At 40.7% G+C, this 9,463-nt stretch overlaps 1 pseudogene; it reads left to right on the forward strand.

Moving 5' to 3' along the window:
• The window catches only part of LOC117452950 (piwi-like protein 2), a 41,403-nt pseudogene extending 32,171 nt beyond the window's left edge, over positions 1 to 9,232 (forward strand).
• The last annotated feature ends 231 nt before the right edge of the window (positions 9,233 to 9,463 follow it).

Here is a 9,463-nt window from a genome sequence, read left to right on the forward strand (position 1 = left end):
GTCCCCTCTTCTTCATGTCTCTTCTACATCAACACGTGTCCCCTCTTCTTCATGTCTCTTCTACATCAACACGTGTCCCCTCTTCTTCATGTCTCTTCTCAGGCATGAGAATCACTCACCTTTCGGCGAAATTCGCCGTTTTGAATCCAAAATAAGTCGTTTGTGTGATTCATGTAGATCTGCAATAAAAATATTTTTTGGGGTATTGGCGAGCTGTTATGTGCCATCATGACCGCATGGTGTTCTTTTTGTATATATTATAATAATGCAGCGTGAGCTGAGTCTTCCTGCCTGTCGGCTCTGCTGCTCCGCGATGATGGTCTAGCTTCAGCAGCCACATTAGCTACGGGTGCGTTCGTTAATATTAACTGTGCGGTCCGGAGTCACTGTGGCACAGACTGGACCGCTGGTGAACAGCTGTTAGAACGGGCTGTTCAGGTGTTCAGAGCAGAGCTCCCTGTCGGAGCGCAGAGCGTGATGTGCACTTAGATGTCGCAATATTATCGTTGAGCTAGCTAGCTAGGTAGCATACATTGTCACTATCTGCTAACGTTAACTTTAGCCTTCGTTTTCTAATAGTTTTTTTTTCATAGGCAATAAACGGAGGTGGTATAAGTATAGATCTTGTACTAGAGTAAAAGTAGAAGTACTCAGATCTTGTACTTGATTAAAAGCAGAAATACTCAGATCTTGTACTTGAGTAAAAGTAGAAGTACCAGAGTGTAGGAATAGGAATACTCTGTTAGTAAAAGTACTGCATTCAAAATGTTCCTCAAGTAAAAGCAGAAAAGTATTCTCATCTAAATATAGTGAAAGTAGTCGTTGTGCAGATTGGTCCATTTCAGAATAATATATATGATATGTTTTATAATGATTGATCATGAAAGTGTTCTCAAAGCTGGTGAAGATGCAGCTAGTCTGAATGGCTTTGTAGACTGCAGGGTAGCTGGTGGATTTACTCCAGGTGGAACTAAAGTCTGATTCAACACTTGATTAGATTTCACATCATTCATCCAGATCTGTGAAGTAACTAAAGGTATTAATACATGTAGTGGAGTAAAAGTACACCATGTACCTCTGAACTGTAGAGGAGAAGAAGAACAAAGTAGCAAAACATTGAAATACTTAAATAAAGTACAAGTATCTCAAAATTGTACCCGCGTTTATGAATTTAGTTACTTTACACCAGATGCCATAAAGATAGAAAGACTCAGCCTTGCACAGAGGCATGACAATACATTTTCAAAATGCTCAACAGTGCTGCCAGAATTATAAACTGACACAATTAAAATAAATGCTTTTATATATTTCTATTAGATGTGACTCTTTGGCGTTTCTGTTATTATTAACTGCTGCTTTAGTTGTTCTGACTGCTAAAATCCTCTGTTATTCCTCATTTTAAAGCCGTTATCCCGTGGGGTCGGGGGGGCTTGGGTCCTTGTCACCTTTTCCATACCTGATGAGTTTGCATCCCTGATAATACTGAGTAAGGAGGTCATAATATGTTTGACTCATGGCTGAAGTTAAGTTTCTCCAGCTCTGCCCAGGTTGGCAAAAAAATGCATCTCAAAATGCATCAGATTGATGCTTTAAAACAGGGGTGGGGAACCTCCGGCCTCCGGGCCGTATACGGCCCGCGAGACAATTTGGTACGGCCCTCGAGGTAATTTATAAACACACGCAAAAAATGAAACAAAATCTAGACCGCAAAAAATTAAACAAGCGAGTGCCTGTTTTTCCTGGCCACGGTCAGGGTCCTTGAACACAACACGAGCCTAACGTGTCATCACGTGGTATTATGTCTCGACTGACAGGGGTGCAGTTCTGACGGAGAGCACCAGAACGCCACTCCAGCACTTCAGACATTGCAGTACCGATAAGTCCATACACATGCCGCAGTTTCTGCGTGTCTGTGTCTTTAGTTGAAAGCCCAGTGGCGATCTGCTCATCTGTCACACTGATCAGACAGTCAATAACTGTGTTGTTATCATTAGCATCTGGTTAGCTAGCTATGCTAACGAATATAAGAAGAATATTAAAAAAAGAGAGAATAAAGTAAACAGGTATAAAATACTATATGACAGTTATTAATAAAGAAGAATACAGTTTGAAAGGGGAGTGATTTGTCAAAAATCCATAAATTAAAAGAAAATCTGCTTACAGTTCTGTTTGGGTGTTGAGAGATGTGTCCATAGATCTCCTAATGTTGCTCTCAAAGTGCACCAGATTGATGCTTTTAACTTCAACATTTAAAAAAAAAATCTTCCCAGGGGAGCATGCCCCCCGGACCCCCCTAGAGGAGTTAGGTCCCCCCCCCACTTAAATCATATTCACATGGATAGGAAACTAAATACATTTGCACACATCTTGTGTCCATATCTTTCTGTGTTGGTGGTCACGCCACACCGTGCACGTGCATACGCGAGTCATGGCGAGATATCTGGATTCAGAGGTTGCTTTTTCTTTGCACAGAATGAAATGAATGGGCTGTGATTTTAGTTTTTTTTAAGCAGAGGTCAATAACTTGTACGGCCCTCTGAGGATATTGTAAAAATTGAAATGGCCCTTGAGAGGAAAAAGGTTCCCCACCCCTGCTTTAAAATATGAAATGTTCTTCCGGGGGAGCATGCCCCCGGACCCCCCTAGAGGGATAATATCCTTCTCACCTTTTCATCCCTGACCCGTTTTCATGCCTGTCTTCTACATCAACATGAGTCCCCTCTTCTACATCAACATGTGTCCCCTCTTCTACATCAACATGTGTCCCCTCTTCCTCTTGTCTCTTCTACATCAACATGTGTCCCCTCTTCTACATGTCTGTTCTACATCAACATGTGTCCCCTCTTCTTCATGTCTGTTCTACATCAACATGTGTCCCCTCTTCTTCATGTCTCTTCTACATCAACATGTGTCCCCTCTTCCTCTTGTCTCTTCTACATCAACATGTGTCCCCTCTTCATGTCTCTTCTACATCAAAATGTGTCCCCTCTTCTTCATGTCTCTTCTACATCAACATGTGTCCCCTCTTCTTCATGTCTCTTCTACATCAACATGTGTCCCCTCTTCTTCATGTCTCCTCTACATCAACATGTGTCCCCTCTTCTTCATGTCTCTTCTACATCAACATGTGTCCCCTCTTCTTCATGTCTCTTCTACATCAACATGTGTCCCCTCTTCCTCATGTCTCTTCTACATCAACATGTGTCTCCTCTGTGGAAAGACATTCTCTCTCTTTTTGTCCTGATCCATTTCTATAAAAACCTGTCTGAAAATGAGCAGATCAGATTTAGACCACTTTGTGATGTCATAACGATGTGTTGTCTTGTGTAGCCATTAGCCAATCAGCAACCAAGGTACCCCCCCCCCCTTATCACCTGAATCTCCTCTAGAGCACCATTGAGTTCTTTGTAACCAAATCTCTCTCAGAGGGGCGTGGGGAGGGGCTCCTCATTTTCATCTAAAGTAACAGACAGAGAATCAGCACTTTGGAAACAGGGCTGAAACAGAGGGGATTATGGGTAATGCTGCCATGATCTGTTTGGTCTTTCCATATTGCAATTGTTTGATTAATTGTGTCGCCAGAATAAGTATTTCAGACATTGAGGATGCTTGTTTCAAATGGGAGTACTGCCAGCATTTTGAAATAGAAATACCTGTCTTACCTTACCTCTGCATAAACGCATATAAATAAACTAATGCAAGAGAAATCCAGTTCATTGATTGGCTCTTGCCGCGATTGAATGTTCGTTTCTTGTGTCCAGCCCAACATGCAGCTGGTGGTGTGCATCATGACGGGAAACAGAGACGATCTGTACAGCGCCATCAAGAAGCTCTGCTGTGTCAGAAGCCCCATCCCATCTCAGGTGTGTTCCCACGCTCCAAGTGGTTCTGCAAAGCTGGTCTACATTAGAAAAAGATAATGATTATTTTTCGTCTAAAATGTCGTTCTCTTTTACGTTCTTAAGTCTTTTTTTTTTATCGTAGGCCATCAATATCCGGACGATTTCCCAGCCGCAGAAGTTGAAGAGTGTGGCCCAAAAGATTCTCCTGCAGATGAACAGCAAGTTGGGAGGAGAGCTGTGGACGGTCAATGTCCCTCTGGTGAGTTTGTGTATTTATTAGAGATGTCCCGATCCGATCACGTGATCGGGGATCGGAGCCGATCACGTGATTTTCCAAAAATCGGGGATCGGGATTTTTTTTTTTTTTTATCAAATTTTTTTTTTTTATTTAATGTTACAAAACAAAAATGACCATGTTCACGTCTTAAAGTCATCCTGAGGACTTAGTTTTGGTTTAAAATTACACAACATCATGTATGTGTTGCTTTCTTTGGGCTTGTTTAGACCTGGTTGCTTATTCCTCTGAAATCTGGCAACAGAGTGGGCGCAGTGTCTAATAGTAGCAGTAAGCTAACGAGAGGCTACGTTCAGCTGGTGACTCGGGAGTCGGGACAGAGCAAATGTCAGGAGTTTGGAAGTATTATAAAATTGAAAGCGAAGGCAGTGTAACGGCCAGATGCAATGTTTGCAAGGCAGAGGTTCCTTGTGGTGGAAAGAACAGAGCTACGTTCAACACGACCAATCTAATACGCTACCTGAGAAACAAACACCAACAACAACACGACGAGTACACAGCGCCCACTCGGGTAACGGCACTGAAAACAACCGGACACTTTCAGAGGCTTTTAAAGGAAAGAGAAACTGCCCCAGAACAGGGAAAAGGCCAACACAATAACAGCCAAGATAGCTGAATTCATCGCGTTGGATGACCAGCCGTTATCTGTTAACTTTTTTTTCTCTTAATGCATTGCATAAAGATCGGATCGGGAAAAATCGGTATCGGCAGATTGTCAAAATCAAATGATCGGAATCGGATCGGGAGCAAAAAAAGGTGATCGGGACATCCCTAGTATTTATGCTTAAAATATCTATGAAGAGAATCAGGACACCTTATCCAGTTGGGCTCAATAGTTTGGGGAAAACATCGTGATTGTCCTGACCAATAATGTGGTGAAAAGTAACAAAGTAACTTTCCTCAAATACTGTACTTGGATAAAGTCTCAATCGCCACTATGTTTTGGAAGCCAATGTTGTGCTGTTTACTCCACTAAATACATAACGGCTTAACTTACTTACAGATTTAGATTATTAGCTAATACAAAATAACCATTTTTAAATAAACATTGGGATATCGTGATAGGTTAAGATATCCATCAGCTGTATATAGTAGGGATGTAACGATACCAAAAACTCACGGTACGATATTTATCGCGATAAAAAGTCCACTATTGAAAAATAAAGGGATTGCATTTTTTTTTTTTTTTTATAGTAGTATTTTAAAGTGTCAACAATATAATAATCAGACCCTGCAATAGAATAAATCAAGCTTCACTTTAGCTTTTCAAGTAACTCAACTCTCACTCACTCGCTCAGCGTCATCAAGGTTATCTTTTAGGAATATGAGCACGTCCACATTTCCAGGTAGAAGCTGGGATGTTTGGGTGTTTACAAAATCCTCTGCTGTGGAAACAACTCTCTTGCTTGGTGCTGATGTTGCTGGGACGGAGAGATATGCTTTGGCCATGGGTAACAGCAGTGGGTCAAACGGTGCATCGTCTCTCCACCTCTTCAAAAACAATACGGTTGTTGCCAAGAAGGTGAGGCTTATTGACAGAGATATGAATATACTGTTGGTACTTGTCCATGTCTCTAGGTGTGTGCATGTAGCCCTGTAGATACGGGTCCTTTTGTGTTATCTGTTGTTTTATGTTCATGGTGTAACCTACTTGCTGCCATGTTGGACAGGTCTCCCTTGAGAAAGAGATCGATTATCTCAATGGGACCAACTGGTTAAATAAAGGTTTAAAAAAAAATCGCGGTAATTTTTACCACGATATTCGATATATCGTTACATCCCTAGTATATAGTATTTAAATACATATTTTCCAGCTGTGATGAACACATGAATGCATCAGTAATTAGATATAGGAGTTTCACAAAGGCCTTTATTCATACCCATACTTTTACTAAAGTAAGATTATAAATGCAGGACTTCTACTTGTAACGGAGTATTTTTAAAATGTTGTATTGCTACTTGTTTATCACACAGTGCTTTGTGTCAGAAAATTAACTACTAGGCAATCCATCAGAGCTTATGTTGCCATGCTAGGTGATGTTCAGGGTCATAATGTTTCAAATAGTAGTTTATATAGGAATGCTTTTAGGGCTGCCATTGGTCATGTCGCGGAAACATTTAAACAGTTCAGGTCACATGCAGGTTTGATGACATCCACATAACATTGCATTATTACCCAGCTATTTTTAAGGGGTTGATTAATGTTACATTTGTACTAATTCTCTTATTTATATGTACATTTAATTGCTAAGCATGTAATGGCGCATTTCCACTACAGCGCGGTTTAAGCGTGCCGTGCCAAACCCGGCCCGTTTTGTTGTTTGCGTTTCCACTTGGGCGTAGTCCGGCTAACGGGTATGATTCACAGTTTTTCTGGCCCTCCAAAAAAATCGTGGTTCTTTCCGGGCCAACAACCGGGCTGAGTCGGGCTGAGTGTGCTAAACTAGTGTGAGAATCGCTGGCAAGGGGGCTACAACTACAACAAAATTAAACATATTTGACCGTGATTTAATTGTAATACACGTTTCCAAAATGATGCCGAAGTAACAACATACTGATACCGGTTAGTGAAAACCATGAATTAATGCTTTGACAAGTCTGCAGACAGACGGCAGGCGAAAAAACCTTTTAAAATGCGTGTTTTCTGAATGGAGATCGGCTAAGCTAACGTTATATATGCTCCGACCGTCCACACTCACAACAACGGCCTACAGACATAAATAAACCAGCGACTGTATTCGCCACGACACAGACAGTCTGTGATTTGTACTTGTTTAACTTTTGTCTAGTTTCTGAACAGATATGAGGAGCTGTGAGCTCTGAGGGCTAACAGCTAACGGCTGATGTTGGTTTTCTGTGGTTCGCATTGAAGATGACGTCACGGCTCCGCCTACACTGCGTTACCATAGTTACTGCCCCAGTTCCTAAACTGTAATGAAAACGCAGCATAAAGTGAGCCTGGCCTACAAAGGCTAACTATACCGTACTAATCCGTGCAAGGCCCTGCAGTGGAAACGTGCCATAAGATACATTGCTTAGATAAGTTATAGCCTTAGACCAGGGGTGTCAAACGCAAGGCCCGGGGGCCAAATCCAGCCCGCGACTTCATTTCATGTGGCCCGCAAGAGCTCTGAAAGAATGTAATATGTTTATTGTACTTTACATGCTGATTTACAGATGCACGATTGTCCATAAACTACATGTCCCACAATGCATCTTAAATTTGACTCTTTTTTTTAATGTCACTTTTTTTTCAGAATGTGGCTCTTCTTTTTTTCTTTTAAAATCATTTTGTGACATTCTCACTGAAGAGACTTGCACTTATTTGCCCTAGACTTCTGCTTTCAGATGTAGTTATTTATGAAGTTTTTACCCTATCCGATAATATCCAATGCAGAGGCAATAAAGTAATTACATTATTTTATATATATTAAATATTTTTATATGTATGTTTATAAAGTCTTAAAGTTACAACCGGCCCTTTGAGTGCAACCATAATGCTGATGTGGCCCGTGATGAAATTGAGTTTGACACCCCTGCCTTAGACTACACATTTTCAATCAGAGTAACTTAGTGGTGCGTCCTAGGATCTGATACCCGTTAGATTAAATGATCTCTAGAGAAGAGAAGGAACCTTGAGTAACATTGGAACTGCATTCCGGAGATGTTGTTTATCATGTTAAGCCCCGAGCCTGTTTCCCAGGTCTCAGGCTTGAAAATGACATTCCCAGAACGAATGACCATATCTTCTAAAAGGGGAACATTAATAATCTTTTTTCTCAAAGCAATGATAAACCTGTGAGTGGATGTAAAAAAGTCAGAATCAATACAGAATGATGGGATAGTAGACTAAAAGCTTTAGGAATCCAAAGTACAACATATAAGTACCCTGTATCAAGATTGATGCAAAAAAAAGTGACATTTGACCTTTTTAGAGAGGTTTAGAAGAAGCAAAACTCTTCTGGGGTCATTTGGGTGGATTTGCCATATATCTGGCCCCCCTCTGTCGATTTTGATGATTGACACCTCTTTTGAACCGTTAGAGCCAATAGAATCGAGGGGAAGTTCCTAAAAATCCCTCTAAACATTACCCATTGGTGAATGAGTGATGCGTAGCCAGAATGCCAAAAACCGGAAGCTGTCATACGCTCTGAAAACTGAAAACTAGGTTATAGCCATAAATATGATGATGGATATCAGTAATCATTTTCAAAGTGACACAGACACATTGGGTTAACCTATGGATTAACCTTCAGCAGTGTTTTTTATCGTTTTAATGCCATTGAACACAACTTTTGATCAGAAACTGCAAAAGGTAAGAATATTTCCCGTTTATGCTCCGTAAAGCTACGTCGTGTGTGGTCTGGGTTTACTTCCCCTGCCGCGAGTTTTGATCGCTTGCTAGCTGATCGCTTGCTAGCTGATCTCTTGTATCCGGTACCGGGGGCATGGGGCTTAACTGGTTAAATAGTGAGCCGTAAATGGGGAAATAATGAATCTTTATTTCACTTTTATAGAAACACTTGATGGTGGTGGGTGTTGACGTCCACCATGACACCAGCAAATCTCATCAATCAGTCATGGGCTTTGTCGCAAGTCTGAACAGGTAAGGTGGTTTTTTTTCTCAGTTGTTATTTATTAATATTGATTGTGTCGCACAATATCAAGAGTTTATTTTGCGTTTTTTTTGCCACACATAATAAGACTCACCGCTTTTAAAGTATGCAAAAAGTATTTTACAACATACATATAATATCTGCATATTAGTGATTTAAATGTATTAGGTACAAGATATTATAAACATTTTGTGATTTTGCTGCTTATTTCCCAGCTCTTTGACCCGCTGGTACTCCAGAGTCACTTTCCAGTCTCCCACTGAAGAACTGATATATGGCTTCAGAGTTTGCTTACTGGCTGCACTACGGAAGTACTATGAAGTAAGTATTGCAAGCACACATTACATAAAACATTTGTTATTCAATCCCCCTTCTGAACCAAGATAATCTTCTTCTTCGCTGGTTTCCTTCTCTAGTGTCGTAAAACAAATATCCACTGGGGGTCAGGAGTGGCATGTGTTAACTAAATAAAGCACGGGCCTTTAAAGAAACAATAACTTGAATCTCTGATGTGAATGCTCCATTAAAACAAAAAAGCACACAGACTTTATAGTCTTATGACCCAGATTCAAGTCAGCGTTTTATCACTTCCTGTCCCCTTGTCTCAATGGCTTTCTGAATGTGTTTTGGTTGTTAGTCTGAATTAATAAGGTCTGTGGTTAACACAAGCTAAAGAGATTTGTATTCTACGTCAGTAAATACCCCACTGT

Source organism: Pseudochaenichthys georgianus, chromosome 9 (assembly GCF_902827115.2).
Source record: "Pseudochaenichthys georgianus chromosome 9, fPseGeo1.2, whole genome shotgun sequence".
Classification (NCBI taxonomy): domain Eukaryota; kingdom Metazoa; phylum Chordata; class Actinopteri; order Perciformes; family Channichthyidae; genus Pseudochaenichthys; species Pseudochaenichthys georgianus.